This window comes from Oncorhynchus nerka, linkage group LG4 (assembly GCF_034236695.1).
Source record: "Oncorhynchus nerka isolate Pitt River linkage group LG4, Oner_Uvic_2.0, whole genome shotgun sequence".
NCBI classification, from domain to species: domain Eukaryota; kingdom Metazoa; phylum Chordata; class Actinopteri; order Salmoniformes; family Salmonidae; genus Oncorhynchus; species Oncorhynchus nerka.
Window position 1 is genome coordinate 70750468 of NC_088399.1, and position 16319 is coordinate 70766786.

Here is a 16319-nt window from a genome sequence, read left to right on the forward strand (position 1 = left end):
AATTATGAAACTTTAGAAGCTATTTTGAACACATTTTCATTACGAGGTTATCATCCGACAGCAACGATATTCTTCTGTATATATGTTTTGAATATTGCCGTCATGTATCGTAACTAGTGGTGCAACGGATCACAAAACTCACGGTTTCGGATCACTGTTTTGAGTCCCGGATCGGATCGTTTTTCAGATCAGATTACTATAACTTTTCTTTCCATTTATAACTTAAACACTTCAAGCAAGGAACTTTTCAATGTTTAAATAAAATACTCAATTGTTAAATTAAAGTGCAATATGAGGCATGAAACCTTCTTCCTGTGAACAATAGTGAATGTAAAAATAGCCCGTGTCTATGTCATCAAACAAAAGAACAACAAGAAAGAAAAAGCAGATCTGAGCTTATAACTTCATTCTTTTTCTAAAAGATGTTGATCTAGTCTGGGGAGAGGGGAGACCTCTGCAGTAACTCTGTCCCCTGCCGTGGAGAACACCCTCTGGCACTGCCAGGTAGCACCTTGTCGTCATGACAATGTGAGGGTATTTACACTCATTGCTTTTCCACCATGCCAGTGGATCACCAGGCTCGCTGCCTGGTAGGATGCCACCTCCTCTTTGATGATGTCCTTGCTCATAAAGGTCTCCCCGAAAAGCTCCTTCGTGGCTGAATTATTTTGTGGAGGAGATGCCTCCTAGTCTGCTCCTGTCAGCTCGGTGGCTTGACCTTGCAGAAAAAATGACTTGATCTATTAAACCAATTCATTATTTATTTTCATATTTCATGGAACTGTAATTGTGGGCTATAACATTTAATAAAAGCCATTATTATTCCAAATAAAAAATGGCTGATTCTAATAGCAATAGCAAAGACTAAGATTAGACTGCAGTATATTTATTATTTCAGTAATTCACTCTTATCATTTATTACCTCTTCAGTGGCCACAATGCCAGTGTTGAGAACACGGTATGTCCTCCGGTGTAGGGCAGGGTCTAGGTGAGACATGGACTTGAACCTTGGATCCAGTGCAGTAGATCTATGAAGGTAGTCCTGTACATTAGGGGGGTATCTGGGCTTCAGGTCCTCTCTAATGGCAGCCTTGGCATCTCTAGTGATGGTGCTGTCTTCCTCACTTGGGACCATGGATTGTAGAATCCTTGTTTTCACGAGGTAGGATCATGGACACAGACAGTGCAGATTCAGTGCTCAGTAGGGTTGTAACCGTTTTGAGGGGTTTGAGCATCTGGAGGACCTCCTCTGACACTTTCACGTCATCAGACAAGGTGATGATGTCTTTATGTTTTTCCAGGGTCTTGTCTGTCAGTGCAGAGTATACAGCTGCCTGCTGCTCAAGATGGCTCTCCAACATGTCAAGTGGAGTTCCATCTTGTTGTGACATGGTGTATGAGCTTGTGGGTCGGTAGCTGTAGCAGTTCTTGCTGTTGTGCTTCGGTGGAAAAAGGAAACCACCTTCCTGATCCTCCCAAGGAGGCGTTCCATCTGGTTACCTGAGAATCCCCTTTGGGATGCTAAATTGATCACATGTGCAAAGCTCGCTATCTTCCACTCTGCTACTGCTCCTAGCACCGGACTTCACATCTCCCACTCCTCTGTGGTGTAGTGAACAGTCACAGTCACGTAGCTTTCTGTTACCTTGGAGGTCCACTCCTCTGTGGTGTAGTGAACAGTCACGTAGCTTTCTGTTACCCTGGAGGTCCACTCTGTGGTGTAATGAACAGTCACGTAGCTTTCTGTTACCCTGGAGGTCCACTCCTCTCGTGCTTCTACACCTGCATTGCTTGCTGTTTGGGGTTTTAGGCTGGGTTTCTGTACAGCACTTTGAGATATCAGCTGATGTACGAAGGGATATATAAATACATTTGATTTGATTTGTGTAGTGAACAGTCACAGTCACGTAGCTTTCTGTTACCCTGGAGGTCCACTCCTCTGTGGTGAGAGCAACAGATGATGTCTTGGATAATTCATTGACAATGTTGAGATTTTCCTGTTCATGCAGATCTGGCACGATCTTCTTACTGAAGGGGCGCCAGGGGATTTCGTAGCGTGGCTCAAGCACTTTCACCATATTTTTAAACCCTTTGTTTTCCACAACAGAGTATGGCCTCATGTCTGCGGAGATAAGCATCCCAGTAGATTTGGTGATGACTTTTGTCCGGTCTGATTCTGCAGCAAAGGGCTGCTTAAATGCCGCAGTGAGAAGTTGTCTCTTGGCTGAGTTGGCTCCTGTCACTGACACACCAGGCTGATGTCGCGGTGAGAAGTTGTTGTCTCTTGGCTGAGTTGGCTCCTGTCACTGACACACCAGGCTGATGTCACGGTGAGAAGTTGTTGTCTCTTGGCTGAGTTGGCTCCTGTCACTGACACACCAGGCTGATGACGCTTTAAATGTGTGGCCATGTATTTCCATGATCATACGGCTTTCTGTGGCTCAATGCCTGCACACCGTAGTGGTGATGTCCACCACCCTTCTTCCGTCATCATATTTGACAGGGAAGCCAAAATGCAATTGATCCGCGGTCCACATGCGTGCCGAACCGTGGGGGTGATCCGTACGGTCCGTTACACCACTAATCGTAACCATTGTGAATGGATTTATGTTGTCGTCTCCCCCTCCCACCTTTCCAGGCCTCCAGGTTACCCCCCCAATATGCCCCAGGGGATGATGGGAGCAGGGCCCCCGTATGGCTCTGGGCCGGGGGCCATCAACAGCATGCAAGGTATGATGAACCAGGGAGGACCTTACGGAGGAGGGCCAATGGGAGGGAACATGGCCAACAACACACCTGGTGAGTCTGGACAAGATATCCGGTCTGTGGTTGTGTCTGGTCATTTTCTTTAATCACCCAACTCAAGTGGACAAAAGATTGGTTTTGGATTATCATCTGATGTGATATTTGATATTGGATTGAAATGTTACCCCCTGATTTGTTCTCCATCTGCCAGGCATGGCTCCTAGCCCTGAGTTTGGCATCGATGTCAAACTGAACCCAGCCCAGAAGATTAACAACAAGCTGGACGGCACGCCCAAACCTGAAACCAAGAAGGTAAAGAAGGTTTGTGGTCTCTAACTTGTGGTACTGAATGATACAGTCAGAATGAGAGCGCTGCATGGCTGTGTTTGTGCATAGAAATAGAATCCCTAGAATGTCAAAGCCCCTCGTGGCACTTTGACTGGTAGCCTCATGGGTACACTCAATATTGCTGACCTGGGATTGGGATTCTACTTCTATGAGGTAGTGAGTGGAAGTAAGTTGAAGTCAATGGTGAATGTCAAGCCAAATCCTCACCTCTTCCTCCTCTCATCTCCCTCTTTCAGAAGTCAAACTCTTCGACGACGACCAATGAGAAGATAACTCGTCTGTATGAGCTGGGTCCGGAGCCAGAGAGGAGGACGTGGGTAGACCGTTACCTGGCGTTCGCTGAGGAGAAGGCCACGGGCATGACCAACCTTCCCGCCGTGGGACGCAAACCTCTGGACCTCTTCAGACTTTACGTCTCGGTCAAAGAGATCGGCGGCCTCACACAGGTCAGTGGTTCCTGTGTTGCAGTATTGAATTATTTCTCTGTTTTAGTACACCGACGTGTCATTATTTGCCTGATAATCTTGTGTTATTGTCATTTCATTTTTCTACAGCAGCATAGAGTTGTTCTATGCCAGAACATGACATATTCGTTCCTTCCGCCCACCAGGTGAACAAGAATAAGAAGTGGAGGGAGTTGTCCACCAACCTGAACGTGGGCACGTCCAGCAGCGCCGCCAGCTCTCTGAAGAAGCAGTACATCCAGTGTCTGTACGCCTTCGAGTGCAAGATCGAACGTGGCGAGGACCCGCCCCCAGATCTCTTCACTGACGCCAAAAAGACCACCCAGCCCAAGATCCAGCCCCCCAGCCCAGGTCAGTGTCTGTCTGTCTGTCTGTCTGTCTGTCTGTCTGTCTGTCTGTCTGTCTGTCTGCACCACAGCCCAGGTCAGTGTCTGTCTGTCTGTCAGCCCCCCAGCCCAGGTCAGTGCCGGATACTCAAACTAGTACTTCACCCCCCCCCCCCTCCCTCCCCCATACCGACTCAGTTTGAGTTATACATAGTCACGTAGATTTAAATGGATGAGTGAAAGAGTGTTTGGTTTCAACAGTCTCTTGAGGTTCTTGTGGTTACTGTGCTGTTTATAGTTGCTGCACAGCTATTTCCAGGTCTCTCCAGAGATGTTTGATTGGGTTCGGGCTCTGGCTGGGCCTCTCAAGGACATTCAGAGACTTGTCCCGAAGCCACTCCTGTGTTGTCTTGGCTGTGTGCTTAGGGTTGTGGTCCTGTTGGAAGGTGAACCTTTGCCCTGTTCTGAGGTCCTGAGCGCTCTGGAGCAGGTTTTCATCACGGATCTCTCTGTACTTTACTCTGTTCATCTTTGCCTCTATCCTGACTAGTCTCCCAGTCCCTGCCGCTGAAAAACATCCCCACAGCATGATGATGCTGCCACCACCATGCTTCACTGTAGGGATGGTGCCAGGTTTCCTCCAGATGTGACGCTTGGCATTCAGGCCAAAGAGTTCATTCTTGTTTTCATCAGACCAGAGAATCTTGTTTCTCATGGTCTGAGAGTCTTTAGGTGCCTTTTGGAAAATAACAAGCAGGCTGTCATGTGCCTTTTACTGAGGAGTGGCTTCCATCTGGCCACACTACCATAAAGGCCTGATTTGTGGAGTGCTGCAGAGATGGGAGAACCTTCCAGAAGGACAACCAACACCACACAGGAACTCTGGAGCTCTGTCAGAGTGACCATCGGGTTCTTGGTCACCTCCCTGACCAAGGCCCTTCTCCCTGATTGCTCAGTTTGGCCGGGCGGCCAGCTCTAGGAAGAGTCTTGTTGTTTCTTGGGGACCTTCAATGCTGCAGAAATGTTTTGGTACCCTTCCCCAGATCTGTGCCTCGACACAATCCTGTCTCGCACCTCTACAGACAATTCCTTCGACCTCATGGCTTGGTTTTTGCTCTGACATGCACTGTCAACTGTGGGACCTATAGACAGATGTGTGCCTTTCCAAATCATATCCAATGGGGATGTCCTCAGTGATCTGCTCCCCCCCCCCTGCACATCTCCTCAGGAGGGTGTTGTGTTCTCGCCTGGAGAGGCTGGTCTTTAGTATCACTGTCAGCCTGGCAGACACACCATGAACACATGATGCCAGAACCAGCCACGTGCCCCTCAACGCTCTGCTGGGCTGTCATGTCAGGGTGCAGGGAGTCAGTGGCTGGAGGGTGGGGTGGGGAGATCCTCTGTGGTGGGGAATAAGTGCCAGGCTGGGGGAGAGGGGTGCAGGGGAGATCTCTGATGGGGAGTATGTCTGCTGGCAGCCCCTCGATAGTAAGAAGACAGGAGGGGGGTGGGGGGGTTGTTTGTTGATTCCCTCCATTACTCGCTGCTACTACTGGAGGGCCTAGTGTCTGGGTCCTGGCCGACGGCTTCACAGGCAACCCTCCCCCTCCCTGGAGCTTTGTGCTGAGCCAGAAAATGATGAATGGGAAAAGAGGTTGTGTGTGTAAAGTCACACGCTCCCCCCCCTCCCTCCCTGGCCTGCTGTCTTTTTTTCTCCTTTCCTGAGATTCCCCCCTTTCACCCCCCTCCTCCTCCTCCCACTCTCTTCAGCTGTAGTAGAGGGAAGTCCCTGCCCCGGGGGAGGGAGGCAGGGCAGGCAGATTGATGTTTGCACTGCAATGTGTGAGATGTGAGAAAATGTGAATAACTGTGACCTGTCAATGACCGTGTGTGTATGAATGAAAACACATGAGTCATCTGACAGGCATGCTAATAGTGAGAAGGCATGAGCCGGGCTAAAGCCGAGAGCCACTCCATACAACACACACACTCCATACAACACACACACTCCATACAACACACACACTCCGTACAACACACACACTCCATACAACACACACACTCCGTACAACACACACACTCCGTACAACACACACACTCCGTACAACACACACACTCCGTACAACACACACACTCCGTACAACACACACACTCCGTACAACACACACACTCGGTACAACACACACACTCGGTACAACACACACACTCGGTACAACACACACACTCGGTACAACACACACACTCCATACAACACACACACTCCATACAACACAAACACTCCGTACAACACACACACTCCGTACAACACACACACTCCGTACAACACACACACTCCATACAACACACACACTCCATACAACACACACACTCCATACAACACACACACTCCGTACAACACACACACTCCATACAACACACACACTGGCCCATGTGGTGATCTGACAGCCTTTACAGCATTTCCTGGTGACTGTGATGCCAGCAGCAAGGCATGCTGAGATGTGAAGTATTCAGCACCGCTGTGTGTGTGGATGCCCAAAGCATGCTCTGTGTGTATGTGTGGATGCCCAAAGCATGCTCTGTGTGTGTGTGTGGATGCCTAAAGCATGCTCTGTGTGTGTGTGTAGATGCCCAAAGCATGCTCTGTGTGTGTGTGTGGATGCCCAAAGCATGCTCTGTGTGTGTGTGTGGATGCCCTAAGCATGCTCTGTGTGTGTGTATGGATGCCCAAAGCATGCTCTGTGTGTGTGTATGGATGCCCAAAGCATCCTCTGTGTGTAGCGTGGGAACTGGAGAGATCCGGTTTAGTCTCTTAACACGGCTGAAGTGGTCCGTCTTTCTCCCACTGTGAGTCTCTTCTATAACAGCTGAATCTGTGCGTGGGCATTAGCCCTGTGACGTGTGTGTGTGTATCTAAAATGTGCGTATCTCGACCGTGTGTGTGTTGCAGCTGGGTCTGGATCTCTGCAGGGCCCCCAGACCCCCCAGTCCACCAGTAGTTCCATGGCGGAGGGGGGAGACCTGAAGCCCCCCACGCCAGCCACCACCCCTCACAGCCAGATGCCCCCCATGCCCGTCAGGTACCCATGACACACACTCAACTACTGTCTGAAAACATCCTCTCTCTCTACTACACCTGACAACAATCTCCTTCCCCTCCATTCAAGGGGAACCAAACTAACAACACAATTGAGAACATGTTATTTAGCTGGTTTGTTTTTTGGGTAATTGGGTAATTAACTCTTTCTAAATGTCTCTCTTTCCCTCTCTCTCCTCCCTCCTCCTCCCTCCCTCCTTCCTTCTCTCCCCTCCTCCTCTCCCTCCCTCCTTCTCTCCCCTCCTCCTCTCCCCTCCTCCTCCCTCCCTCTCTCCCTCCTTCTCTCCCTTCCTCCTTCCTCTCTCCCTCCTTCTCTCCCTTCCTCCTTCCTCTCTCCCTCCTTCTCTCCCTTCCTCCTTCCTCTCTCCCTCCTTCTCTCCCTTCCTCTCTCCCTCCTTCTCTCCCTTCCTTCTTCTCTCCCTTCCTCCTTCCTCCCTCCCTCTCTCCCCTCCTCCCTGTAGGCTGCAGGACCCGTTTGCAGATGGGGGTGACCCAGCATTTGCCAGACGGAACTCCATGACCCCCAACAGCTACCAGCCTGGGATGGGAGGCCCAGAGATGATGGGTCACATGGGGCCCTACGAATCCAACAAGGACCCCTTTGGTGGCATGAGGAAAGGTGAGCGATAAGTCGCTCTGGATAAGAGCGTCTGCTAAATGACTTAAATGTAATGTAAATGAAAGGTGAGCGATAGGTCTAACTGGCTTTTAGAGATGGTATTTGGAAATAAGGAGAAGACTCTGAGTACGTTGTACATTATGTGTGGCTCAGTTGGTTAAGAGCGTGGTGCAACCATCTGCTAAGTCTAGACAGACTTGTCCCATACAATATTGAGACACTGTTTACTGTTCAACCCTAACTCTCTGCAGCTGGAGAGCAATTCATGACTCCAGGGCCGGGCCCTAACAGTGGTATGGAGGGGCAGTTCAACAGAGGCCCCCCAGGCCCCAACATGCAGATGGGTCCGAGACAACAGTACCCCTACGGACCTGGATATGACAGGAGACAGGAGCCAGGGATGGGTCCTGATGGCAGTATGGGTCCTGGGGCCCCCCAGCCCAACCTGATGCCTTCAGGGGCCGACTCGGGGATGTACTCCCCTAGCCGACCCCCACCGCAGCAACGGTCAGTACCTCAAACGGGGCTAAGTCACGTACAGGATCTTATACATGTTAAATACGCTACTGTCTTTTCTCAAGAAGGCTTTGATGTTGGTGTGAGCTTATGTTACCTAAGCAAGCATTTGCTTTCTATGATTGTGTGTTTTCTGTGTAGTTTATTTCAGTTAACTTCTGCTGCATTTCATTTGCCAAAGTGTTAACCTTGTGTATGTTGTGTTTCAGTCATGATTCCTATGGTAATCAGTATCCTGGTCAAGGAGCGCCACCTGGTGGCCCCTACCCCAATCAGCAGCCAGGAATGTTTCCACAGCAACAACCCGTAAGAGCATTTTGTCCCCTGCTCTGTTTGTTTCCCCATATCTACTTCAGAAGCCTTGTAAATATTCACTTGCAGTTAGCGGTGTAACTTACTCAGTGAAATAAATGTGGGATGTTGTATTGATACGGTATGAATACAATAACGTAGTGAAATGTATTGAATCCATAATCAATATGTATGTGCTGGATATATCATCCACTGGTTTGATATTGAGATGCTAACCATGTGTCTGTGTGTCTTCAGAACTACAAGCGTCCTCCAGTGGACGGGGCCTACGGTCCCCCAGCCAAGCGTCATGAGGGGGATGGGATGTACAATGTCCCCTTCAGCGGTCAGCAGCCAGGGCCCCAGCCCTCCGGGGGCCCCCAGGGCCAACAAGACATGTACAATCAGTACAACGCTGGCTACCCCGGCTCTGACCGCCGACCACCTGGCCCCCAGGGCCAGTTCCCTTTCCCCTTCGGCCGAGACCGGGGGCCCTCCAGCGGGGGCCCCAACTCCCAGTCCCCCATGCCTCCCCAAATGATGGGCAGCCCTATGCAGGCAGCCCCTGACGGCCCCCAGGGCCCCATGTGGCAGGGACGCAATGAGATGGGTTACCCCAACTACCCGAATCGCCAGGGGCCTCCAGGACCTGGCCAGGGGCCCCCCCAGGGGTACCACAGCATGAACCGCTCTGAGGAGATGATGCCAGGGGCTGACCAGCGGATTAACCATGAGAGCCATTGGCCGGGACACCCCAGCCAGAGGCAGTCCCCCTACGGGCCGGGGGGCTCGGGGCCCCCCATGTCCAGACCCCTGCAGTCCAACTATCAGAGCTCCCAGAACCATATTTCCCAGGTGTCCAGCCCCGCCCCCATGGAAAGCCGGACGTCCCCCTCCAAGTCTCCATACATGCACTCAGGCATCAAGATGCAGAAGGCGGGGCCCCCTGTGCCCGCGTCCCACATAGGCCAGGCCCCCGTGCAGCCCCCCCTCATCAGGCGGGACATATCCTTCCCCCCAGGGTCAGTGGAGGCCTCCCAACCCATCCTCAAACCCCGAGGACGACTCACCATGAAAGACATCGGTATGAAAGTGATTTGTTTTCACCCAAAACTTTTCAATGTTTAGCAGTCACTTACACTGTTTCTTAAAAAGCAAACTATTATTTAATAATAGTTATTATACTCCTAAACAATGTTCCCTCAAATTTCTGGGGCACTGAGCAAATTTGAGGTATTGTGAGAGGAAACTTGAATGTTGTGAGGATCTTGTGGAACTTCCAGGGCGTGTTTACAGTGGACACTGAGGCTGCACCCTTACAGTTGTAGACAGTAGCCAATAGACTGCACCCATACAGTTGTAGACAGTAGCCAATAGGCTGCACCCATACAGTTGTAGACAGTATCCAATAGACTGCACCCTTACAGTTGTAGACAGTAGCCAATAGACTGCACCCTTACAGTTGTAGACAGTAGCCAATAGGCTGCACCCTTACAGTTGTAGACAATAGCCAATAGGCTGCACCCTTACAGTTGTAGACAGTAGCCAATAGGCTGCACCCTTACAGTTGTAGACAATAGGCTGCACCCTTACAGTTGTAGACAATAGCCAATAGGCTGCACCCTTACAGTTGTAGACAGTAGCCAATAGACTGCACCCTTACAGTTGTAGACAGTAGCCAATAGGCTGCACCCTTACAGTTGTAGACAATAGCCAATAGGCTGCACCCTTACAGTTGTAGACAATAGCCAATAGGCTGCACCCTTACAGTTGTAGCCAATAGGCTGCACCCTTACAGTTGTAGACAATAGCCAATAGGCTGCACCCTTACAGTTGTAGACAGTATCCAATAGACTGCACCCTTACAGTTGTAGACAGTAGCCAATAGACTGCACCCTTACAGTTGTAGACAGTAGCCAATAGGCTGCACCCTTACAGTTGTAGACAATAGCCAATAGGCTGCACCCTTACAGTTGTAGACAGTAGCCAATAGGCTGCACCCTTACAGTTGTAGCCAATAGGCTGCACCCTTACAGTTGTAGACAATAGGCTGCACCCTTACAGTTGTAGACAATAGCCAATAGGCTGCACCCTTACAGTTGTAGACAGTAGCCAATAGACTGCACCCTTACAGTTGTAGACAGTAGCCAATAGGCTGCACCCTTACAGTTGTAGACAATAGCCAATAGGCTGCACCCTTACAGTTGTAGACAATAGCCAATAGGCTGCACCCTTACAGTTGTAGCCAATAGGCTGCACCCTTACAGTTGTAGACAATAGCCAATAGGCTGCACCCTTACAGTTGTAGACAGTAGCCAATAGGCTGCACCCTTACAGTTGTAGACAGTAGCCAATAGGCTGTAGCCTTACAGTTGTAGACAGTAGCCAATAGACTGTAGCCTTACAGTTTTAGACAGTAGCCAATAGAATGTAGCCTTACAGCTGTAGACTGTAGCCTTACAGTTTTAGACACTAACCAATAAGCTGCACCCTTACAGTTTTAGACAATAGCCAATATGTTGTGGCTGTTTGATCATAATGTAGGCCTACCAACAAAACCAATGGACTAAATCCCATAATATTTTCACATGGTAATAGCTTTTAATTTCTATCATATAGACTACAGTAGCCTATATGTGATGTTCAATGCAGGCCTACATCACATGAGACTTTTAAACGTTTCTACATTATGAAGAGCTTGATATTCATATTTATTTACTTAGTCTGTAACACCATGGGCCAAATAGATGACTGAGAATTGCATTGTATTGTGTTTTGTGATGCAAGAAACCACTTTACAAAATACAATGAATTATTATTTACCATACATAGAATTGAACAATGTTGGATATCCTTCTGCCTATTGTCTTATTTGCATATTCAAGCCTGTCTCAAAATAAAACACTGCCACATTAATTAAGACTTCAACTTTATACCTGAATCACTTTTCAATACCCGCTTGAAATGTGGCCGACACGCTTTGTGCTCCTGTAGGAAGCAGTAACTCTCCATTGCTGATCTATACTAATATTCTGATCTGAAATATAAAAAACGCATTCATTCAGTTGCGGGTGATTGAAAAACCCCTCGTGGGCTTCCCACCCGAATTCTACTTTGTTGCACTCTGGCTCTGTCTACAACAAAATCACAGACTCAATCTTGCGAAGTTGGATTTGTTTTTTTTTGCATTGAAAAGGGGCGGATGTAATGTTGATTCCATCACAGATAAAAAGTATCTATATAGTGCAAACTAATGGGGCGAACTCGGTGAATGTCAATCTCTTGCGCCTGTGAGCGGCCTGGCATTTCTTCTGCGCGGCAGCTCAGAGGGAACATTGCTCCTAAATGTGTCCTTTTCAAGGTATGTGATTGTAGTGACGTAGTACCATCATCCTGTGTCAGTCACTACTGTCGTTTCTGTTCCCTCAGGCACCCCAGTGGCCTGGAGAGTGATGATGTCTCTGAAGTCAGGCTTACTAGCAGAGAGCACGTGGGCCTTGGACACCATTAATATTTTACTCTACGATGACAACAGCATTTCTACCTTCAACCTCTGCCAGGCGAGTTCCCACAGGCGTTAGATTGATGAAACACCCATAATACATTTGAAATATTAACATTATGAAGTCTGTGTCTTACCAGATGACACAGTAACCTTCTCTAAGAAGCATTGTAATAAACTCCAACATGTCAATATGTATCGTCTGACATTATCCTCTGTTCAGATTTTCTAGTTTGTCTCGATCACGTCTCTGTATAAAGGATTCATGCGTGATTAATTTGACAGACGTCTAACTACATCCTGTCTCCTCTCAGCTGCCTGGGTTTCTGGAGCTGGTTGTGGAGTATTTCAGACGCTGCCTCATCCAGATCTTCGGCATCCTGAAGGAGTATGAGGTGGGAGACCCTGGCCAGCGGACGCTCACCGACCCGCATGCTGCCGACGAGGACTGGTCTGACGAAGAGCTGCCCGAGCAGGAGGACATGGAGGAGGAAGAGGACGAAGAGGAGGACGACGAGAGGAAGAGCAACGCAGACACCACCACCTCGTCGCAGCAGGTCCAGGTGAAAAAGGAGGAGGAAGAGGAGAAATCCACGCCTGAGAAGTCGACAGTGGAGGAGGAGGAGAGGGAAGGAGGGGAGTCTTCTTCCACCTCCTCGCCCCCCCAGAACCTCAGCCTCCTACAGGAGAAACCCAAACAGGCCAGTAAGTTCGACAAGCTGCCCATCAAGATGGTGCGTAAGAAAGACCCCTTCCCTGGGGGCCGTTCCAGTAAGCTAGGCCGGCGGCAGAGCTTTGACAGCGGACTGATCCACTGGAGCATCGGCGGGGGGGACACCACGGAACACATCCAGACACACTTCGAGAGCCGGTCCGACCTCCTCAAGCAGAGGAAGCAGGTGCTGCCATCGGCCACCGAGAGTAGAAAGGTCGCCGTGCCCCCGACGGTGTCAGAGAACCCAGAGGAGACTACTAAGCCTGACAAGGAAGAGCAGACCACCAAGACCTCCACCCCAACCACGCCCGCCCTGGTCACCGCCACCATCGACGACGTCCTGTCGGCCCGGCCGGGCTCGGTGACGGAGGAGGCGGTGCGAGGAGCAGCCGAGGAGCAGAAGGAGAACAGGGGACAGTTCCTGTACTCCCTCCGCCAGGCGCAGCAGAGCCGACGCAACATCACCATCCTGGAGGACGAGCCTCACAGCAAGGACGAGACCGCGCTGAGCACGCTGTCGGACTGGCAGGACGCCCTGGCTCGCCGCTGTGTCTGCGTCTCCAACATCGTCCGCTCGCTGTCCTTCATCCCCGGCAACGACCTGGAGATGTCCAAACACCCAGGGCTGCTACTGCTGCTGGGCCGTCTGGTCCTGCTCCACCACCGTCACCCAGAGAGGAAACAGGCCCCCGTCACCTACGAGAAGGAGGAGGACGAGGACGAGAGGATGAGCTGTGAGAGGGACGAGTGGTGGTGGGACTGTCTGGAGGTCCTCAGGGAGAACTGCCTGGTCACTCTGGCTAACATCTCCGGCCAGTTGGACTTGTCCATCTACCCAGAGAGCATCTGTCTGCCCCTGCTGGACGGCCTGCTTCATTGGGCTGTTTGTCCTTCGGCCGAGGCCCTGGACCCCTTCCCCATGCTGGGGCCCCACGGGGCCCTATCCCCCCAGAGACTGGTGCTGGAGACCCTCAGCAAGCTGAGCATCCAGGACAACAACGTGGACCTTATCCTGGCCACGCCTCCATTCAGCCGGCTGGAGAAGCTGTACGGGACGCTGGTGCGTCTGGTCGGGGAGAGGAAGGTGGCTGTCTGCAGGGAGATGTCTGTGGTCTTACTGGCCAACCTGGCCCAGGGGGACAGCATGGCGGCCAGGGCCATCGCCGTGCAGAAGGCCAGCGTAGGTAACCTCCTGGGCTTCCTGGAGGACAGTCTAGCAGCCACGCAGTACCAGCAGAGCCAGAGTTCCCTGATGCACCTACAGGGGGCGCACTTTGAGCCCACTAGCGTAGACATGATGCGGCGAGCGGCCCGCGCCCTGCACGCCATGGCTAAGGTGGAGGAGAACCACTCAGAGTTCACCCTGTACGAGTCCCGCCTACTGGACATTTCTGTCTCACCACTCATGAACTCTCTGGTGTCCCATGTGATCTGTGACGTACTCTTTCTGATTGGCCAGTCATGACAGCCGTGGGGGCTTCAGCTTCGCTTTCTCTTTCTGTTCCTCCGCCCCATTCTCACCCCCCCCTTTTCTTTTTGTGTGTGTCTGTTGAGTGTGAGTGGAAGAGAGAACTAAGAGCAAAACTGACTGTCCTTTTTTTAATTTATGCAAAATCACCTCGGATTCCACTGTCTACCCTTTCTATCCCCTGGTTCTCACTAAAGGACGGATTTAAGTAGCGGTGGAGTTAAACATTCTGGAATACGGAAACTGACGTGATAAGACCGATCAGATGGGACCCTGGGATGGATGTAGGGTCGGGAGGGAGGGTGGGAGCTGCCCTGCGGCAAACAACTTTTTTTAATGAAAATATAGAAGAAAACATAACTGTAACCAAAATTGCTGTCTCGTTTCTAGTGAGTTTTGGGGTATATACCCAGGTTCTCCTCCCTTGGGTTTGGCAGGGGGGTGAGCAAGGCGGGCATGGACGGGGAAAAACCTGTTTCTAGTTCATGTACGGTGAAACAGACTCCTGGACTGGTTTGGTTTGGTATACTGCTGTATATACTCAGCCCTACATGACCCAGGTTATCAGCTGTGAACAGACAGACACGTCTTCAACGGGGAGGCCTGTGCAGTAGATTGTAGGACTTTTTTGCTGTACTGTACACCTTAAAAACAACTGTAAACATACTGTAATGATACTGTTTCACACTGAGATACGCTGGCTTGGCAGCAAGCTGTCGTTTTTGAAAATGATTTCAGTTAAATGTTGAACTGAGAGAGATGACACAAGGCTTTCCCCCCAAAGTATCGTGAACCTTACAACACCCCGACCTCTTCTCTGTCCCTCGATTGTATGACTTGACCCTTATGAAAGAAGCCACCTCTTAGGACGGCTCCTCTGCTGTCCCGACTGCAGTGTATATATGATGTTGTACATTACACCTCTCTCCCTTTCTCTCGGACCCTTCTGTTTTTAATCTTCGACGAATTAAGGTTACACTCAAGTGGAAATTCGCCATGGGATTACCTAACCTTTTGACCCCTCACCCCCGACCCACCCGCCTGTCTCTCGCTTACAGGGACTCCGCTGCTGCGACTCCCTCGCAATGCCCCCCCGCACCCCCACACACACCCCTGCGACACACACAGATCAATTTGTCTCCAATACCCTGAGTCTAACATGACTGAAACCACGTCTGCTACAGTTCCATTTCAGCTCCTACATAAACAACAAAGCAAGACCCCTGATGAAGAAATAAACCGTTTTGAATTTTGTTTTTCCACTGATATGGATTCTGCATATTTGTATTTCAGACAATGTAGCTAAAGACTTGATGTAAATTCACATTTTTTTCCCCCTTTTCTTTTGGCTTAATGAATATAATTTCTTCAGTATGAAATCTTTATACTATATGTTCCATGTGTTAAGAATAAATGTACATTAAATCTTCGTAAGACGTTTGATGGATTTATTTATTATGGGCGTTTGAAGGCGTCTGTTATTGGTGGAGCTGCAGTCATACCACCAAGGGTGTATTCACAAGGAACCAAACGGACGCAAACGGGCTGAAACCAGGCAGGAACGAGCTGAACTGAAACACTCGACTACGTCTTGTGGATGTAGTCAAGTTGACACATATATTCTTCCAATGCAACTGATTTCTCCGACATGTATAGGACATCTTCTCCTGGAGGTTGCCGACAGTGTTATGATATTGAGCATACAACTGTACATACAGTCAGTGTTATTTGCCTTCAACTCGAAGGCTTTGTTAGCTACCTCAAATCTGGGTCATTCATGTTAGAGTACCATAGAGCATGTGTTGCTTAAATGTCGATTTTGCCACAAGCAGCACCGGAGATATTGGGCTCGTTTTTGAGTGGTAAGGCAAGATGAACGTCGAGGGAGGTGTGGACACTCATGGTTTTTCCAACAGCAGGGCTTCGTGCAACATGGCAGTGTTGCCATTGTTTAAAAGTTCTTTATAATGTTGAAATAAACATGTTCCCACATATCACACAGAGCCTCAAGTGTCATGTTCGTTTGTACACGGAACAAAAGTATAAATGCAACATGTAAAGTGTTGTTCCCATGTTTCATGAGCTGAAATAAAAGATCCCAGAAATGTTCCATACGCACAAAAAGCTTAAGCACAAATTTGTTTACATCCCTGTTAGTGAGCATTTCTCCTTTGCCAAGATAACCCATATCAAGAAGCTGATTAAACAGCATGATAATTACATAGGTGCAG

The 16319-nt window shown here is 49.7% G+C and overlaps 1 pseudogene; it reads left to right on the forward strand.

Moving 5' to 3' along the window:
- LOC115128534 (AT-rich interactive domain-containing protein 1A-like) overlaps positions 1–16085 on the forward strand; it is a 92884-nt pseudogene extending 76799 nt beyond the window's left edge.
- Positions 16086–16319: the final 234 nt, after the last annotated feature.